We start from the raw sequence: 19,574 nt of genomic DNA on the forward strand, positions 1-19,574 counted from the left end.
ACCTGGTGCAGCCAAGATAAATAAATAAATATATTTTTAAAAATCCATTAAAAGAAAGAAAGAAAAAAAAAAGCACAGGAAAACTATAAATAAAAGTCAGAGAACAGGAAAGAGAATAATGAACACGCAGATAAGAGAAAAGTTGAAAGAATTCGCCCAGAGAGTCTGCAGACACAGAGAGGTGCTCAGAGAGAGACTAGTAAGACCAGAGGGACACCCGGGAGCCCAGTCTCAGACTCTGTCTCAGAAATACGAAGGCAAGGAGTGAATAATCAAAGAAATAATTAAGGAAGTTTCACAGAACTGAAAGATTCAGACAAGTTTTGAGACTGAAAGGGGCCCTTTCAATGCCCCCACCTGGTGTGAATTTCAGAATATTAGGGGTGAAGGTCCTAAACGATTCCAGAGAGAAAGAAACCCACAAAGTTGGGACTTCCCTGGCGGTCCGGTGGTTGAGACTTCATATTCCAATGCAGGGGGTGTGGGTTCGATCCCTGGTCGGGGAGCTAAGATCCCACATGCCTTGGGGCCAAAAAACCAGAACATAAAACAGAAGCAATATTGTAACAGATTCAATAAAGACTTTAAAAATGGTCCACATTAAAAAAAAAAAAATCTTAAAAAAAAAAAAACACAAACAGAAGCAATATTGTAACAGATTCAATAAAGACTTTAAAAATGGTCCACATTAAAAAAAAAAATCTTAAAAAAAAACACAAACTACAGAGCTGTGCACGAGGGATTGAGGTCAGAGGCTCCTCAAATCGTCAAAACCGTCATGGAATCAGTGTCCCACATCCAACCAAACTATGATATTAGTCACGCGTGAGTGTCGCAAAAGACATTCACAGACACTGACGACCTCACAAAAGCTCTTTCTCTTGTATTCTTCCTTAGCAAGCCATTGGCAGATGCTTCCCACCCAATGAGGGGTGAGCCAGGCCAGAGGAGATCAGTCTTTCCGGAGAAATGGCTGTGAAGCCCCCAGAGACTTGTGGCTTATGGGCGTGGCTATATCAATAGCTCCTTGGGAACAATGGGACATATTTTATAGGGCCATTGGAGGTGAGGACACATTTCAAAGAAAAAGGAATGTATAAAACCGTAGACAGTTATTAACTCTAGGGAAAAAAGTGACCTAAGAAAGGAAATATATATAATCGTAGTACAGATTTATTGCGCTGTCCAAATGATAGCTGTGAGATGAGAGTGGCTATTTAAATTTTAATTAATTAGAATGAAACAAAATTCAGTTCCTCATCTGCATCGGTCACAAAAGCTGATCGCCACCTATGTCTAGTATTAGCTCGGATATAGAACATTTCCATCAACGCAGGAAGTTCTCTGGGACAGAGCTAGCATGGAACTTTGGGTCAGCAGAGACAAATATTTATCATAATGATGAAAACACTAAGCATAGCTGTAATATAAAGTTGTGCTGTATCTGTCTGGGGAAGATGGAGGAGGGCAAAGGGTATTGGAGAGCTGAAATCCTCATCTGTAATGTCATGTCGTCACGATGTCAGCGTGTTGAAGACTGAATCGGGAGCTCTCCGCATATTCTCCTTACACAGAACCAGAATCGAAAACTAAACGAACTGAAGTGGCGACCCCTGGCATTGGAGGTTGAGGCGGGGGAGGGTAGAGACCTAATTTAAAAGAAATGCAAAAAGCTTTACATATTTAATGCGTAATGTCCCCCAGGTTTGTTAGGGGAAACACCGACTGAAACCACCCACCCCGGCTAGGCACCACAGTAACCACTTATGCATGAGTTATCTTTCAACAGGAGGTCCTAGTAAGGAACGCGGAACTCACAAGCCACGACCGACCGGAAGAATTCGGGAAACGTCAAAAGGAGAGAGGAGACTCCAGTCCATAGGTCCTACCAACCTCCCAGAATCCTCCTCGCCGGAATCCATCTTGGCTGAGAGATGTGCACGCCACCAGGAAGGACCCTGAGTCAGAGTGATTGGCCAGAGACACCCTAGAAAGTAATCCCATCGCCATAAAACCCGAGACTGTGAGCCACGTGGCAGAGCAGTCCTCCTGGGTTCCCTTACCCGCTGCTTTCCCAACAAAGTCTCCTGCTTTGTCAGCACATGTGTCTCCTAGGACAATTCATTTCCAAGTGTTAGACAAGAGCCCACTCTCGGGCCCTGGAAGGGGTCCCCCTTCCTGTAACAGGTTCATCCATGATGTCACAAATGACAGTATTGCCCTATTTTTAAAGGCTGAAAAACATCCCATCATATATACGTATGTATATAAATACATACATATGACATATACAACTATATATTTTTTATCTATTCATTCATTGAAAAATGAATGTGAATAATGCCCTCAATGAACTTGGGAGTGCGGATAGCTCTTGGAGATCCTGAATTCATTTCCTCTGGGTAAATTCCTAGAAGTGGAATTGCTGGATCATTTGGTGGTTCTATTTTTAACTTTTTGAGGCACCTCCATACTGCTTTCCATAGCAGCTGCACCAATTTACATTCCTACCAACAGTGCACAAGGGTTCCCTTTTCTCTGCATCCTCAGCAGCACTTATCTTTTTTTTGGTTTGTTTTGAAAATAGCGGGTCTAACAGGTATGAGACAATATCTCATGGTGGTTTTGATTCGAATTTCCCTGGTGATTAAGTGATGTTGAGCACCTTTTCACACATCTGTAGGCCATTTTTTAAAAAAAATTTACTTTGGCTACGTTGGATCTTAGTTGCGGCATGTGGGATCTTACTCGCGGCCGCGGGATCCAGAGCACGTTTGAGGCACACAGGCTCCATAGTTGAGGCACATGGGCTCAGTAGTTGCGGTGCTCGGGCTTAGTTGCCCTGCAGCACGTGGGATCTTAGTTCCCTGACCAGGGATTGAACCGGCATCCCCTGCATTTGGAAGGCAGATTCTTTACCACTGGACCACCAGAGAACTTGCTGTAGGCCATTTGTATGTCTTCTTTGGAGAAATGAGTATTCAGTTCCTTTGCCTTTTTTTTTTTTTTTAATACAGCAGTGTTAATTATATTTATCCTGTTGTGTATTACATCCCTGGTACTTGTTTATTTTGTAACTGGAAGTGTGTACCTTTGGAAGGCCTTCATCCAATTTCCCCTCCCCCACCCCCATCTCTGTAACCACAAATCTGATATCATTTTCTGTGACTTTGTTTATTTGTGAAGTATAATTGATCTACACTATGTTAGTTCCTGGTATACAGCATAGTGATTCAGTATTTCCATACATTTCAAAATGATCCCCATGGTAAGTCTAGTTACGATGTGTCACCATACAAAAACGTTATAGAGTTATTGACTATATTCCCTACTCTGTACATTTCATCCCTGAGAATTAAGTAATTATTCTTCATTTCTTTGGGTGTGATAATAGGACCGCGGCTATGGTTTACGAAAAAAATCAGTCCTTGCCTTTTAGTGATGCATCCTGAAATGCTTATGGATGAAATGATACAGTGTTTGGGGTTAGCTTCAAAATAATGGCCTGGGAGGAGGATGTGGGGGAGGGGAAGCAGATGGCCTGCAGTGGAAGCAAGGTCAGCGATGAGGTGATAACTGTTGAAACTGAGTAACTGGCACATAAGGATTTATGATATTTGTCTTTCTACTTTTGCATATGTTTATTAAAACTTTCTCCAATAAGAAGCATTAAAAATTTCCATGATGTCACCTGGGCAGATAAAACAGTAATTCATTGCCGCTTATTTCCAGATCAACGGCTAAGACTAGGGATCTAGGAAATCGGGGTACAGGACAGATGCCCTTGACAGAGAGGACTTCCTGGCATTGTCTGAAGAGAAGCAGACCTCTGGCCAGGGCAGTACGGTCTCGGGGCCCTGGGCAGGCAGCCTGCTCAGTCAGTTCTTGGTGTGCTTTGCTAAATGTCCTCGCAGTCCTGAAATGCAAGGAAAAAGGCTCGCTTTGAAACATGATGGAGATAATTTTAGGATAATAAACAAAGGCATCATGATATTAATGTAAAGAATGAGAACCGGAATTTGCACCCATTTGGGTAATTTTCTTGACTCCTCTGAGTTCAAATTTTCCAATCTGTGAAATGAGAGGGTTGGACAAGATCCATGGCTATCAATCTTTATGCTATTTAATATTGATCTATTTAATATCTGTATGTCAGTCTTTGCTCCTCAAAAAAAAAACATAAAATATTTTAAAGTAATCACATTTCCTCAGGAAAGATACAACTATAAACCTACTTACCAAATTTAATTTGAAAGATGAGCCACAGGTGGGTTAAGGAAGCTTGCTTTCTCGTGGCTCTGCATTCATTTATTATTATACTCTGTTTTTTGTGTACAAGTGACTGTAAAACCCAGATTCCAGGATATGATTAGCTTGTCATTTGAAAATTTCAAGCTTAAATCTCTACTGCACATCAATTCTATATATTTTTCTTATTACAAAGTCCCAGGACTCACACTCTTAAATAAACTGTGAATCAGTCATAGCTCCAGTTTCAAGATGAAAACATCTGTGCATCCGAGGCCTTGCATTGCTTTTCTCCACTGAGCCAGTCATTTTTTCTTTTTCTTTTTCTTTTATTTTGGCTGCATTGGGTCTTCATTGTTGCACGCAGGCTTTAGTTGCGGCGAGCGGGGGCTACTTTTCTTTGCAGTGCACGGGCTTCTCGTTGCGGTGGCTTCTCTTGTCGCGGAGCACAGGCTCTGGGTGCGCGGGCTTCAGTAGTTGTGGCACGTGGGCTCAGTAGTTGTGGCCCGCGGGCTCTAGAGCGCAGGCTCGGTAGTTGTGACGCACAGGCTTAGTTGCACCACGGCATGTGGGAATCTTCCCGGACCAGGGCTCGAACCTGTGTCCCCTGCATTGGCAGGTGGATTCTTAACCACTGCACCACCAGGGAAGCCCCTGAGCCACAGTCTTGCAATTATTCTCTGAGAAACTGTCTTGGGTGGAAAAGCAGCCACGTCAGCCTTTGTTTTCTCACGTGAACTAGATTTCGTGTTTTCTTCATGTTCCTATGATTTTGCCATAACAGAGAAGTTTGTCTTCACAGTTTAGTTTTAGTCAGCTCCTAGCTGTGTGCCCAAAGGAGTTGAAAATAGGGACACAAACATGCTTGTACACCAATGACCAGAGCGCTGTTCACAGTATCCAGGAACAAGGAAACAACCCAAGTGTCCCCCAGCAGATGAATGGACAAACTAAATGAGGTCCATCCATACAAGATAATATGATTCAGCCCTAAAAAGGAAGGAAATTCTGACACCTGCTATAGCTGGGATGAAACCTTGAGGACATTATGCTCAGGGAAATAAGCCAGATACAGAAGGACAAATACTATGTGATTCCACTTATACGAGGACCTAGAGCGATCAACTTCATACAGACAGGAGGTAGGTTCCCAGGGCTGCGGGAGGGGATGGGGAGTTAGTGTTGAATGGGGACAGAGTTTCAGTTTGTTAAGATGAAAGAGTTCTAGAGATGGATGGTAGGGAAGGTTGCACAGCAACGTAAATGTACTTAAAGCTGCTGAGCCATGCACTTTAAAATGGCTAAAATGGTAACCCTTATGGGTCTTTTACCGCGATAAAAAATCATGAATAAAAAAAATTAAGCTTAGCTCATTCATTGGACTCTAGCACTTCTTGATTGGAGGGTGTGTGGAAGGTTCTGGAAGAGGGACTGGAGAGTTTTCTGTGGCCATTTTTAGACAACAGCCTGCCACCTTTGCATTAACTTCTGTTTGTAACATTGATAGAAAGTAGCTCCCTCACGGTAGAAATACACTGAGTATAATATTCGATAGTTTGTTGCTCAGAACAGTCTTGCTTTTAATCTAGAGTCTAACAGCGGGCCGGGAGAACAGCTGACAGAATCCCATCCTCTGAAGGATACTCATCTACTAGTTGAGAATGTGTTGGCTCCATTGGGTAGGATCCTGGCTGAATTAGCTAACCAGACAGCGGAGAGCATGGCCTGCATTTTTTGGGACGTGCAGAGGTGAGGAAGGCTCCGTGAGCCTGAAAGAGATGGAGGCCTGTCGACTCCGAGGCAGAGGTCAGCATGTGTCCAGGACAGGCCCGGAGGGGGCTGGGGGGGGGACAGGGAGGGGGCGCTGCAGGGCAGGAGGGACAGGGACAGCCTGGAAGAGGGCCCCACGGAGAAGCCCGACCTCAGCAGGGAGGGAGCGGGTGGGAGGACGTCCCCGATGGAACCACCAGCAGGTACAAAACCACCTGCAGTCCTGACACCTTCTGTGCGGGGTCCCAAGAACACGGAGTTGCCAGGTTTGAAAGAGGTTCCAGGACGTCTTCTCCCTGAAATGCAAAGCCCCAGTGGAGGTCTGTGAGGAAGGTTTTTTCCTTCATGCTTCTCCGCATGTGTTCCTGTGAACCCTCCATGTGACGGGAAGGGAGCAGGGTGCCCATGTGACGGGAAGGGAGCAGGGTGCCCTTCTCCAGCAGCCCGAGAGGGAGGGTTATTCACTTGAGCAGAGCTTCTCCTACTTGTGCTCCAAACCAGAGGACACCATCTCTCGAGCCATGACGGTATAGTTTTTTTTATTCTAGACCCGGACAATACGTTAAGGGAAAAAACCGGGCTCAAAATATGGCACATGTGGCCATGTTTCAATTATGTGAGCAAAGGCAGACAGGGAAGGGATGGAAGGTAAGACAGGCAGCAAAACCAGACAGGACACACGGACACAGACTCCCCTGTGTGCCAGCGTCCTCATTAGTCTTTTAAAAGTAGCTTTTTCTGATAAAATGAGACTGAAGATTCACAACAGCTAAGCGTAATGCCTGTTCTTCAACTGGATTCTGAACCAGGGAGAGAAGAACTCTGCAACTTACTCTCAAATGGCTCAGAAGATAATCACAGAGAATGATAGACAAGTGAGTGCAGCGGGGTGAATGGTAAAGAGGACTTCTTTGTGCTACGCTTGCAACTTTCCTGTAAGTTTGAAAATTTTCAAATAACTTTAAAAAGTTAAAATTAATCCAACCCACTCTGAGACACATTATGTCCACATGCCCACTCCAGCTGGTGTGGAAATCTTGGGTGGCTTTGCAGGTGTGACAGATGAGCTTTAACTGACCCATTACTGTTCGTTGATCAGAGTCACTTACGACCAGTGGGATTGGAGGTGAGTTGAGAAGAGCAGGCATTTTAGAAGCTGTTGAATTATGAAATTTTCATTCATAAAAGAACAGGCTTTGGCCCCTGAGTGTCAGCGTGGCCCTGCGGTGAAGCATGTCACAGTACAGGCTTGGAGGCATGGTCGTGCCTTCTTCAGACCCTCCAGTTAAGGAGGGCTCTGTGGGCTCTCAGCCCCCTTCTCAGTCACCGCCTGTTTCAAGCCAGGTGGACATCTTTAGAACAGAGCAGAGCATGGATGTGTAGTGTTCCAACCCCAGCACATCCATCTGGAAGTCTCTGGAAATGACTAGAAATTGGTGCTGGCGCTGCCTCTGGAGACTTGTATATCAGGGTCTAAGGACTGTAAGTGGCACTGCCAACATCCAGCTTGAGTGCTTCTCCTCACGTCAGACCCAGAATCCCGGCCTTCTTAACACCTCACAGACACAAATTTGTGTTAGTAAAGTATTGCCAACTAACAAGTTGCCCAACACTTAGTGGCTTAAAACAATAAGCATTTAGTGTCTCAGCGTCTGTGGGTTAGAAGCTTGGGAGGGGCTTAGCTGGGTGAGTCTCCCTCAAGGTCTCCCGGGAGCTTGCAGTCAGGATATGGGTTGGGGGAGAGAAGGATTGGGAGTTTGGGATTAGCAGATGTAAGCTTTTATATATAGGATGGGTAAACAACAAGGTCCTACTGTATAGCACAGGGACCTATGTCACTATCCTATGATAAACCGTAATGGAAAAGAATATGAAAAAAAGAGTGTGTATATATGTATAACTGAATCACTTTGCTGTACAGCAGTAAATAACATAACATTGTAAATCAACTATACTTCAATTAAAACAATACGTTGTGGAAACAGATAGAGATGGGGGCAGCCTCACTGAAGGCTCTGCTTCCAAGACAGCACCTGGTCCAGCTTGTCGGCACGAGGATTCAGTCCTCTGTAACCTGATGCTCTGACATCTGGGCCCCCCATGACCCTGGATGGACTGCCTGCCCCAGGTAGCCAGTTCCTAGAGAGAGTAAACCTTTGTCCACTTGTGAGTGCACTTCACAAGTGCAAACCAGCCAATGTAGGGCCCACAGCCCTGTCATCACCTCCTCTATCAGGCTCTCACACCCCAGGCCACTCTCCACCTGCCCTAATCCCTCAGGACCAGGTCCCAACAATGAGGGGCGGCCCCTCTGCCCCAGAAGCAGCTGAAACTATTCACACCAGCCAGTCCTGCACCGGTCACCACTGCCCAGGGCAGATAAAACAGTAATTCATTGCCGCTTATTTCCAGATCAACGGCTAAGACTAGGGATCTAGGAAATCGGGGTACAGGACAGATGCCCTTGACAGAGAGGACTTCCTGGCATTGTCTGAAGAGAAGCAGACCTCTGGCCAGGGCAGTACGGTCTCGGGGCCCTGGGCAGGCAGCCTGCTCAGTCAGTTCTTGGTGTGCTTTGCTAAATGTCCTCGCAGTCCTGAAATGCAAGGAAAAAGGCTCGCTTTGAAACATGATGGAGATAATTTTAGGATAATAAACAAAGGCATCATGATATTAATGTAAAGAATGAGAACCGGAATTTGCACCCATTTGGGTAATTTTCTTGACTCCTCTGAGTTCAAATTTTCCAATCTGTGAAATGAGAGGGTTGGACAAGATCCATGGCTATCAATCTTTATGCTATTTAATATTGATCTATTTAATATCTGTATGTCAGTCTTTGCTCCTCAAAAAAAAAACATAAAATATTTTAAAGTAATCACATTTCCTCAGGAAAGATACAACTATAAACCTACTTACCAAATTTAATTTGAAAGATGAGCCACAGGTGGGTTAAGGAAGCTTGCTTTCTCGTGGCTCTGCATTCATTTATTATTATACTCTGTTTTTTGTGTACAAGTGACTGTAAAACCCAGATTCCAGGATATGATTAGCTTGTCATTTGAAAATTTCAAGCTTAAATCTCTACTGCACATCAATTCTATATATTTTTCTTATTACAAAGTCCCAGGACTCACACTCTTAAATAAACTGTGAATCAGTCATAGCTCCAGTTTCAAGATGAAAACATCTGTGCATCCGAGGCCTTGCATTGCTTTTCTCCACTGAGCCAGTCATTTTTTCTTTTTCTTTTTCTTTTATTTTGGCTGCATTGGGTCTTCATTGTTGCACGCAGGCTTTAGTTGCGGCGAGCGGGGGCTACTTTTCTTTGCAGTGCACGGGCTTCTCGTTGCGGTGGCTTCTCTTGTCGCGGAGCACAGGCTCTGGGTGCGCGGGCTTCAGTAGTTGTGGCACGTGGGCTCAGTAGTTGTGGCCCGCGGGCTCTAGAGCGCAGGCTCGGTAGTTGTGACGCACAGGCTTAGTTGCACCACGGCATGTGGGAATCTTCCCGGACCAGGGCTCGAACCTGTGTCCCCTGCATTGGCAGGTGGATTCTTAACCACTGCACCACCAGGGAAGCCCCTGAGCCACAGTCTTGCAATTATTCTCTGAGAAACTGTCTTGGGTGGAAAAGCAGCCACGTCAGCCTTTGTTTTCTCACGTGAACTAGATTTCGTGTTTTCTTCATGTTCCTATGATTTTGCCATAACAGAGAAGTTTGTCTTCACAGTTTAGTTTTAGTCAGCTCCTAGCTGTGTGCCCAAAGGAGTTGAAAATAGGGACACAAACATGCTTGTACACCAATGACCAGAGCGCTGTTCACAGTATCCAGGAACAAGGAAACAACCCAAGTGTCCCCCAGCAGATGAATGGACAAACTAAATGAGGTCCATCCATACAAGATAATATGATTCAGCCCTAAAAAGGAAGGAAATTCTGACACCTGCTATAGCTGGGATGAAACCTTGAGGACATTATGCTCAGGGAAATAAGCCAGATACAGAAGGACAAATACTATGTGATTCCACTTATACGAGGACCTAGAGCGATCAACTTCATACAGACAGGAGGTAGGTTCCCAGGGCTGCGGGAGGGGATGGGGAGTTAGTGTTGAATGGGGACAGAGTTTCAGTTTGTTAAGATGAAAGAGTTCTAGAGATGGATGGTAGGGAAGGTTGCACAGCAACGTAAATGTACTTAAAGCTGCTGAGCCATGCACTTTAAAATGGCTAAAATGGTAACCCTTATGGGTCTTTTACCGCGATAAAAAATCATGAATAAAAAAAATTAAGCTTAGCTCATTCATTGGACTCTAGCACTTCTTGATTGGAGGGTGTGTGGAAGGTTCTGGAAGAGGGACTGGAGAGTTTTCTGTGGCCATTTTTAGACAACAGCCTGCCACCTTTGCATTAACTTCTGTTTGTAACATTGATAGAAAGTAGCTCCCTCACGGTAGAAATACACTGAGTATAATATTCGATAGTTTGTTGCTCAGAACAGTCTTGCTTTTAATCTAGAGTCTAACAGCGGGCCGGGAGAACAGCTGACAGAATCCCATCCTCTGAAGGATACTCATCTACTAGTTGAGAATGTGTTGGCTCCATTGGGTAGGATCCTGGCTGAATTAGCTAACCAGACAGCGGAGAGCATGGCCTGCATTTTTTGGGACGTGCAGAGGTGAGGAAGGCTCCGTGAGCCTGAAAGAGATGGAGGCCTGTCGACTCCGAGGCAGAGGTCAGCATGTGTCCAGGACAGGCCCGGAGGGGGCTGGGGGGGGGACAGGGAGGGGGCGCTGCAGGGCAGGAGGGACAGGGACAGCCTGGAAGAGGGCCCCACGGAGAAGCCCGACCTCAGCAGGGAGGGAGCGGGTGGGAGGACGTCCCCGATGGAACCACCAGCAGGTACAAAACCACCTGCAGTCCTGACACCTTCTGTGCGGGGTCCCAAGAACACGGAGTTGCCAGGTTTGAAAGAGGTTCCAGGACGTCTTCTCCCTGAAATGCAAAGCCCCAGTGGAGGTCTGTGAGGAAGGTTTTTTCCTTCATGCTTCTCCGCATGTGTTCCTGTGAACCCTCCATGTGACGGGAAGGGAGCAGGGTGCCCATGTGACGGGAAGGGAGCAGGGTGCCCTTCTCCAGCAGCCCGAGAGGGAGGGTTATTCACTTGAGCAGAGCTTCTCCTACTTGTGCTCCAAACCAGAGGACACCATCTCTCGAGCCATGACGGTATAGTTTTTTTTATTCTAGACCCGGACAATACGTTAAGGGAAAAAACCGGGCTCAAAATATGGCACATGTGGCCATGTTTCAATTATGTGAGCAAAGGCAGACAGGGAAGGGATGGAAGGTAAGACAGGCAGCAAAACCAGACAGGACACACGGACACAGACTCCCCTGTGTGCCAGCGTCCTCATTAGTCTTTTAAAAGTAGCTTTTTCTGATAAAATGAGACTGAAGATTCACAACAGCTAAGCGTAATGCCTGTTCTTCAACTGGATTCTGAACCAGGGAGAGAAGAACTCTGCAACTTACTCTCAAATGGCTCAGAAGATAATCACAGAGAATGATAGACAAGTGAGTGCAGCGGGGTGAATGGTAAAGAGGACTTCTTTGTGCTACGCTTGCAACTTTCCTGTAAGTTTGAAAATTTTCAAATAACTTTAAAAAGTTAAAATTAATCCAACCCACTCTGAGACACATTATGTCCACATGCCCACTCCAGCTGGTGTGGAAATCTTGGGTGGCTTTGCAGGTGTGACAGATGAGCTTTAACTGACCCATTACTGTTCGTTGATCAGAGTCACTTACGACCAGTGGGATTGGAGGTGAGTTGAGAAGAGCAGGCATTTTAGAAGCTGTTGAATTATGAAATTTTCATTCATAAAAGAACAGGCTTTGGCCCCTGAGTGTCAGCGTGGCCCTGCGGTGAAGCATGTCACAGTACAGGCTTGGAGGCATGGTCGTGCCTTCTTCAGACCCTCCAGTTAAGGAGGGCTCTGTGGGCTCTCAGCCCCCTTCTCAGTCACCGCCTGTTTCAAGCCAGGTGGACATCTTTAGAACAGAGCAGAGCATGGATGTGTAGTGTTCCAACCCCAGCACATCCATCTGGAAGTCTCTGGAAATGACTAGAAATTGGTGCTGGCGCTGCCTCTGGAGACTTGTATATCAGGGTCTAAGGACTGTAAGTGGCACTGCCAACATCCAGCTTGAGTGCTTCTCCTCACGTCAGACCCAGAATCCCGGCCTTCTTAACACCTCACAGACACAAATTTGTGTTAGTAAAGTATTGCCAACTAACAAGTTGCCCAACACTTAGTGGCTTAAAACAATAAGCATTTAGTGTCTCAGCGTCTGTGGGTTAGAAGCTTGGGAGGGGCTTAGCTGGGTGAGTCTCCCTCAAGGTCTCCCGGGAGCTTGCAGTCAGGATATGGGTTGGGGGAGAGAAGGATTGGGAGTTTGGGATTAGCAGATGTAAGCTTTTATATATAGGATGGGTAAACAACAAGGTCCTACTGTATAGCACAGGGACCTATGTCACTATCCTATGATAAACCGTAATGGAAAAGAATATGAAAAAAAGAGTGTGTATATATGTATAACTGAATCACTTTGCTGTACAGCAGTAAATAACATAACATTGTAAATCAACTATACTTCAATTAAAACAATACGTTGTGGAAACAGATAGAGATGGGGGCAGCCTCACTGAAGGCTCTGCTTCCAAGACAGCACCTGGTCCAGCTTGTCGGCACGAGGATTCAGTCCTCTGTAACCTGATGCTCTGACATCTGGGCCCCCCATGACCCTGGATGGACTGCCTGCCCCAGGTAGCCAGTTCCTAGAGAGAGTAAACCTTTGTCCACTTGTGAGTGCACTTCACAAGTGCAAACCAGCCAATGTAGGGCCCACAGCCCTGTCATCACCTCCTCTATCAGGCTCTCACACCCCAGGCCACTCTCCACCTGCCCTAATCCCTCAGGACCAGGTCCCAACAATGAGGGGCGGCCCCTCTGCCCCAGAAGCAGCTGAAACTATTCACACCAGCCAGTCCTGCACCGGTCACCACTGCCCCGCCCATTTCTTCCTGCGGAAACCACAGGCCTGGCCCCCCCTCCCCGCCCCAGACCTCCTGACTTGCCCTGGTGCTTCCCCTGTGGCCCTCCTGTGGTGGGGCACGCCCCCTCCTCTTGGGATCTAGCCTGACTGTCCATCTCCTGAAGACACTCACTGCGTGTTGTCGCAGACCTCGGTGAGGGCACAGCTGGAGGCCTCACCTGCTTAGATCTTGTTCAGATTGCGGCCGATCGTGTGGCCGGGCGGCACATGGAGAGCTCTGAACAAGGTGTCGGTGTTTCTGGATTTTCTTTCAAGCTCATCATGCCTTAGAACCTTGGCTCTCAAATGAGTTCTTTGTATCAGAAGAGATTTACTACCCTAAGTATACCTGTATCTCAATTTAATGAAAATGTTAAGGACGCTTTGATGGTCCTGCGCCAGTGTAATTTTAAATAAAATGTCTTCGTTCTTTGGCAGTACACGCGGCCCTGCAATTTTACTGTCGGGAGGCACTTAGGCGGAATGCTCTTTACAATATTGTCTTTACAACACCGGCTTGTTTTACTGCACTTTTTTTTTTTCCCCGAGTAAACAAAAAAAAAAATTTTATGGAAATCTTTGAGGCGAAGTCTCATTTATGTTGCTAGAAATTAAACCCGGGCTGACTGTAGATTATAAAGTGATGTGCTTTAGGGGGAGTGACACAGGAGCTCTGGATTTGAACTCTAGCTGTGCGCTGACCAGCTGTCAAATTGCTAACCCTCTTCCTGTGTCCACTCTCCGCATCGGTCCAGCGTGGGGACTGACATTTGCATCACGGGGCTGCCGTGAGAAGTAAGGGAGTAAAAGCCTGGGTAGCACGGAATGTAATACCTGATAGAAAGTGAATGCTCGGTAAATAGTGGCTCTCATTTTCCACCACGGCGTTGCTATACTGCAGCACTTCATTATTTTAGGTGACTTTGAACAGAAGTGTAATGATATCTTTCCAAAACATAGTTCACTTGGAGATTTAACACTTGAGCCGAGCTTCGGGAAGAGGAGCTCTCCTTGGCCATCCTGGCGGCTCACGTCTCTGCAAGGCCTTCTGGAGCTTTCGCAATTTGGCCTCCTGCTTCCCGCAACGGACTGGCTGCCAAGCACACTCTTAATCGTCTAACCTTTTAAAATGATTAAAACGATGATGATCATAATGTATAAAAATAGCATCAGTAGAATGTTAACAGCATATTAATACTCGGTGTCTCGATATTGTTTGCTGTTAAAAACATGTTTTTTGGCCTATGAACTTAGCAAAATGCTACAGACATTGCGTGGGAATAATAATAACCTGAAACGTCTCAGCTTATTCAACGTGTTTGTGTCACCAAAGCAAAGGCCTCGAGAGCCACGTGGACCAGGCCTGTGCCTTCAGGCCGGGGAGCATTTGGCCCACTTGGCAGATGAATTTGGTGAAGGTTACTGATTGACCCAAAGTCACGCAGTTAGATAGGGCAGGGCTGGGACCCAAACCTGTCTCTGAGCAGTGCTTGACCACGAGAACACACTTTTGTTTTTTTAAATTTGATTGAAGTATAGTTGATTTACAGTGTTGTGTTCATTTCTGCTGTACAGCACGGCGATCGTTATACATCCATACACATGTATATGTACGTCCTTTTTCGTATCCTTTTCCGTTTGGTTTATCACAGGGTATTGAATAGAGTTCCCTGTGCTCTACAGTAGGACTTTGTTGTTTATCCATTCTGTGTGTGATAGTTTGCATCTGCTCATCCCAAACTCCCAGTCCTTCCCTCCACCCTGCCCTTGGCAACCACAAGTCTGCTCTCTATGCCTGTGAGTCTGTTTCTGTTTTGTAGGTATGTTCATTTGTGTCGTATTTTATTTTTTATTTTATTTTTTTTGCGGTACGCGGGCCTCTCACCGCTGTGGCCTCTCCCGTTGCGGAGCACAGGCTCCGGGTGCGCAGGCTCAGCGGCCATGGCTCACGGGCCCAGCCGCTCTGCGGCATGTGGGATCCTCCCGGACCGGGGCACGAACCCGTGTCCCCAGCATCGGCAGGCGGACTCTCAGCCACTGTGCCACCAGGGAAGCCCATGTGTCGTATTTTGGATTCCACATATAAGTGATATCATATGGTATTTGTCTTCTATGAGAACACATCTTAAACTTCCTTTTCCTTTGAGCGTTGAGAGCAAGTATGGATACCTGTGACTATTGCTTAACCTGCCATGGACAGTATGAATACGGTTTTACTGAAGAATAACAGAGCATCTCTATAGCGTACCCGGAAATGATGAGGACGCAGGCCATTTTGTATTGGACATAGTCCAGTTTTTAGTAAAAAAAAGAAAAATTAGTCCTTCATTGTAAAGAGCTTTATGACAAAAAGAAGCAAAGGTGACCACTGATGAATGCAAGCCTGCACGTGTGGAATCAGCTTTTTGGAGCTTCCCTCTCCACAGCACCTGCCTCCAGCCCCAGTGTGTCCCGTCCGCCTCGGCTGGTCCTGCACCCCTGCGCCTCCAGGTCCACGCTCGGCAAGGACTCCTCTCTCCATGAGGTCCTGGTTTCTACATTAGGTTATAAATGCGCCTCTGAGGCCTGGGAGCACAACACAGGCCTTGGGCACAGGGTCCTCCCCAGGGTGGGGCGCTGGCGGGGCCTCGGCACGTGCGCCTGGGCTCCAGAGCACCACGCTGAGCCTGGGCCCAGTGGGGCTGCGTCACTCACAGCCTGCAGGGCAGCTGCGTCTCGCAGCTGCGCAGCTGGCTCTTTGCTGCTGCAGGGGAAGACAGCGCTTGTCGGGGGCCAGGCGAAGCGTTGGCCTGACCTGGTGACTGCCACCGATGGTGGGTTTGCCCCCATGTGAAGGCCACGTGTCCCAGACCGTGCTGGGGCCTGCAGCAGGTGAGACCCTCCGAGGAGGCCGGGCCCGGCAGGGCATCTTAGCCCCCCAGCCAGGGTTCTGGGGAGGAGGGCCGTCCAGCAGCTGCTGCCGCGTGGCCTCGACTCCAGCGCAAGGCATGGACTATGTTGCGTGGAGGAGGACAGACAGAGGGAAGGGCTCCTGGCAGCTCCCGCAGAAGCTTCAGCTCGGGAGTCTCAGTGGCACCCAATGTAGGGGAGCAAGAGCCTTCCCTAAGCGAGCGGCCACCAGCCAAGGGCCGTCACGGCTCGAAACAGCTCCTGAGCCACCCTGCGGCCGATGTCACGGGCAGAGCTGACACTCAGTGGGCATCCAGCACCAGGGACACAGGGCTCAGTAGGGGAGAGATACGGGGTCTTGGATCTGTGGGCCGGGAGAGGAAGGTACTCCAGCCAGCCTGTTTACTGGGCCTGCCCTAGCAGATTTGCAACGTTTGCAAGATGGAAGGTGGAAGGGTCCCGGGTACCACTTTCTGAAAGGGAGAGTTTGCCCAGGTAAAACACCCCATCGCTCCGGATGGCGTGAGATTACACTCCTGATAGGAACTGAGGGCTCCCGGCGTGGACTCTGGACGTCCATCTTTGTGAACCTCAAGGCTCCTCTACCCGCCTCTTAAATGCCATCGAACCCCTGCTGTGGGCTCTGGTCTGTTATCTTGATTTGCACTCACCTCACAGGACTTTCTGGTTTCCCTTTTGATTTCTGCTTTGACCCAGGGGCTATTAAGTTAATTTCCACATTGGTAAGTTTCCCAATTTTTCGCTTTCATGGGTTTCTGACTTCATTCCATTGTGGTTGGCGAACCACTTGGTACGATTTCTTTCTGTTGCAGGACCCGGCATGGACTCCATGTGCCCCTGGGAGGAGTGGGTGCTCCGATGTGGGGGATGGGCATGCCCCAGAGTCTGTGAGGTCAGTCGCTGAGAGTGGTCTTTAAATCTTCTTTCCTTGTTGACCTTCTGTCTAGCTGTTCTAGCCAGTATTCGAAATGGGTATTTGAAGTCTACAACTATTATTGTCAAATTGTTAATTTCTCCCTTCATTTCTGTCAGTTTTTGCACATTCCGATTCTTTTGGACGTTAATCTTGCAAAGCGACTTAATGTTTGTCCTCTAACGTCCCCTGGAATATGATAATGGAAGAGGAGTGTATGTTCAGATTTAGGGCGTTTTACTGTTGCCATTTCATTAATGAATGTTATGGACTGTGTCTCCGCCGCCCAGATTCATATGCTGAATGCTAACCCCCAATGTGATGGTGTTGGGAGGTGGGGCTTTTGGGAGGTGATGAGGTCATGAGGTGGAGCCCTCATGAATGGGATGAGGGTCCTTATAAAAGAGCCCCCAAGAGCTCCCTCATCCTACCCCCCAAGTGAGGACACAGAGGGAAGACACTAGCTATGAACCAGGAAGTGAGTTCTCACCTGACACCAAATCTGCCAGGCCTTGATCTGGAACTTCCAGCCTCCTGACTGGGAAATAAATTTCTGTTGTTTATAAGCCACCCAGTCTGTGACATTCTGTCAAAGCAGCCTGAACTAAGACAATAAAGCTTCTTTTTCTGAAAGAAATTGATCATTAAAATTATTATACACATAGAAAGTATATTAAACATATATCAACATTTTAAAGAATAATACAAAGCAAACACCCCTGGGAAGACCATGCAGGTTGAGAAACAATGCTGCCAGTAACTTTGAATCTTCCCTCCAAGGTCTCCTCCCATCAGTAACTACTATCCCCCCTTTTTGTGTGAAAATTTTCTGTATATTTCTTGATAGTTTTATTCACTGGAATTTTCTTGGTGTTTTATTATTGGAGAATCTAAATGGGATCACTTAATCACATTGCATGAGTTCTAGTGAATTGTACCGGACAGTGTGTCAGGCATGATTTGGGACAGTAAAAGGAAGGAGTGAATTTCCAGCCTTGGGTGTACAGCGGCCTTGGTGTTAATTTAATGAATATTCTCTTGGGACCCACTGCAGCGTCTCCGGAGGCGACAGTTACATGGCTCACCAGCAGCCCCGGGATGATCTCAAAGGAGAGGGGGTGTATCCTCTGGGGACGTCAAGGAACAGACCCATCAAATGGAAGCCTGCTGCCCTGCAACTCAGCCACGATGCCTTAGGGTGTCTTTCCTGCAGAAAGAACTCATTCCTGGGTGTGAGAATGTGACTGCAGCAGAATTTGTAACATCAACAAAATGGTGTTAACCTAAGTGCCAAACAACAGGGGAATGGTGAGATAATAAATGACAGCCCAGGAGGGACATAGCCCTGTAGACACCTTGATTTTAGCCCAGTGAGACTTCTGACCTGCAGAGCTGTAAGATAGTAAATTTGTGTTGCTTAAGCCACTAGGATTGTGGTGATGCGTTACCGCAATGATAGGAAACTAAGACAGATAGATAGATATGTTCTTAGCCAATTTAGAAAATTCGAAATATACCCAGCAGATGGAGGCAGCACACCTTAATTACCAACAAAGCTGATATTGGAGAACTAGTTAAATGGGCTTTCCTGCTCCTCACTCCTGGCCTGGACCTTGGACGAGTTTATTTGGGGCAAAATCTGAGACCTCAGAGTAGAGTCACTTACTGAGGGCACATACTGGATATTACCCATATTTTAAATCTTTGCTCATCTGACAGGTTTAAAAAAGTGATGATTTGTAAAATCTGTAAAATTTAAAACTTGATAAAATTTGTGTATTTTTGATGAATCAAGGATTTCTTGATATATCAGAGGAGCTTATGTGTTAACTGGAAAACTGCACTAATCACTGGGTTTCAAAGGTTTTTGATCCTGACGACTGTGATCTAATTCTCATATATATATATATATATATATGAGAATAAATATATAGTATGTGTGTATATGTGTGTGTGTGTGTGTGTGTGTGTGTGTACATGCAGGATTTTTCAAACTGAGATTAAAACCCATTAGTGGGTTGTGAAATGTACTTACTGGTTTGCGGCTGGTATTAAAAAAAAAAGACAACAGAGTAAAAAAAATAGTGCATCTCACATAGTAATGAAAAACAGTTTTTAAGATTTTGATTTCAGTCGTGTGTATATGAAATATATGTGTGCGTATGATATCTATTTACGTATATGTGTACACGATATATATTTCTCTGTGTATATGTGATATAGATGTATATATGTGTGTATATGCTATATATTTGTGTATATATTGATGTGCATGTGACAGTTATGTTAACTGTATGTGCATACATGGTATGCTTTTATACATGTGCATGTATTGATGTACGTTTGTATCTGTGTGTGTATGATATATACGTGTATATATTGAAATATGTGTGTATGAAGTCCACACATAACTGGGTCACAACGTTAAATGATGCACTCTCTACGGGCATTAAGTAATAAAGCTGATATTTTTCCCCTCAGATCAGTCAAGTTTGGTATCATCGAAAGCGTGGAGCCCGCTTCCCAGAAAAGTGCACAAACAACATCCTAGTCGCACTCCGGCGCGCAGGCGCCCACCGACCCCTGCAGCCGCCCTCGGCGCACTGTGGAGACGGGATTCATCCCCACCACCCAGGACG

Source organism: Neophocaena asiaeorientalis, unplaced genomic scaffold (genome assembly GCF_003031525.2).
Source record: "Neophocaena asiaeorientalis asiaeorientalis breed wild unplaced genomic scaffold, Neophocaena_asiaeorientalis_V1.1 scaffold145, whole genome shotgun sequence".
Taxonomy (NCBI): Eukaryota; Metazoa; Chordata; class Mammalia; order Artiodactyla; family Phocoenidae; genus Neophocaena; species Neophocaena asiaeorientalis.